Source organism: Arachis stenosperma, chromosome 3 (genome assembly GCF_014773155.1).
Source record: "Arachis stenosperma cultivar V10309 chromosome 3, arast.V10309.gnm1.PFL2, whole genome shotgun sequence".
NCBI lineage: Eukaryota > Viridiplantae > Streptophyta > Magnoliopsida > Fabales > Fabaceae > Arachis > Arachis stenosperma.
This window is the reverse complement of record NC_080379.1, coordinates 91,815,683-91,817,287: the sequence shown is the minus strand read 5'-3', so window position 1 is coordinate 91,817,287 and position 1,605 is coordinate 91,815,683. Positions and strand designations below refer to the sequence as shown.

General features: G+C 42.6%; 1 non-coding gene across 1 annotated transcript; it reads right to left on the bottom strand.

Moving 5' to 3' along the window:
• Positions 1–254: 254 nt before the first annotated feature.
• LOC130971286 (small nucleolar RNA R71) lies at positions 255–362 on the bottom strand. Its single transcript, XR_009082512.1, has one exon. It is a non-coding gene; the product is annotated as a small nucleolar RNA R71 (small nucleolar RNA).
• Positions 363–1,605: the final 1,243 nt, after the last annotated feature.

The following is a 1,605-nucleotide window of genomic DNA, read 5'->3' as shown; positions in this document are numbered from 1 at the left end:
AAACCCCAGCTCGTCACCCTTATTCAGAACAACTACTCATTTGGAGGAAGTGCTCAAGAAGACCCCAATCAATATCTAACCACCTTCCTGAGAATTTGTGACACTGTGAAGTCTAATGGAGTCCACCCGGATGTCTATATGATGCTGTTGTCCCTTTTTCACTCAGGGACAAGGCATCCAAGTGGCTCAAATCCTTTCCAAAGGAGAGCTTGACAAACTGGGAAGATGTGGTGTACCCTCCTCAAAGAATTAACAGGCTGAGAACTGAGGTGCATACTTTCAGGCAACAAGATGGTGAGACTCTCTATGAGGCATGGGAGAGATTCAAGGACTTAACAAGAAGATGCCCACCAGATGTGTTTAATGAATGGGTTCAACTTCACATTTTCTATAAAGGTCTTTCCTATGAGTCAAAGAAGGCTGTAGATCATTCATCAGGAGGCTCTCTAAACAAGAAGAAAACCATTGAAAAAGCCATAGATGTCATTGAAACAGTAGCTAAGAATGACTACTTCTATGCCTCTAAAAGAAGTAACACTCGAGGAGTAATAGAGCTGAACCACATGGATGTATTGCTAGCTCAAAATAAGATGATCACCAAGCAGCTAGCAGATCTCACCAAGAAGGTGGAGGAAAACTAAGTTGCAGCAGTCATCACTTCATCACCAACTCAAGAAGGAGTGAATATAGGAGAAGAAGGTGACTGGGAACAAGCCAACTATATTGGAAACTCACCTAGATAAATCCATGACCCATACTCCAAAACCTACAACTCTGGATGGAGAAATCACCCCAACTTTGGTTGGGAAAATCAACAAGACCAAGGTCAAGACCAGAGACGCCATAACCTCAACTCTAACAACAATGCAACTTACCAACATACCTCACAGAGACCCTATCAACAACCACATAACCACCCTTCCCAACCTCCCAATCTCAGTCCACCATCACTAACAGAGGATAGACTTTCAAAGATTGAGGCTCTACTTGAAGATCTATGTAGAGAAATTCAAGATAGTAAAGCTTTCCGGGAAGAAGTGCAATCCAACATGCAGAATCAAGATGCTGCCATCAAGAAACTTGAAACACAGATTGAGTTTTTATTCAAGCAAACCCCTGGACACAACAATTGCAGCAACATTAACTCAGTACCAAGGGAGGAGTATCAAGCCATCACCCTTAGAAATGGGAAGGAATTAAAGGAGATCCACAAGAAACCACCAGAGAAGAATTTGGATGAAGAAGACAAGGGACAAGAGGGAGCTCGAATCTCCATCCCTAAGTCACACCAAGAAGGAGAAGCGCTCGAATCATGCCTTTCAAAAGCGCCATACCCCCAGCAGCTGCAATTAAAAAAGAGGGGAGAGGATAACCAATTCTCAAGACTCTTGGAAATCTTCAAGAAACTACAAATAAACATACCCTTTGCTGAAGCAATAGAGCAAATGCCACTCTATGCCAAGTTCTTGAAGGAATTGATGACCAATAAGAGAAGCTGAAAGAACAATGAGACTGTGGTACTCACCGAAGAATGCAGTGCCATCATCCAACACAAATTACCTCAGAAATTGAAGGATCCTGGGAGCTTCTAAATCCCTTGTATCA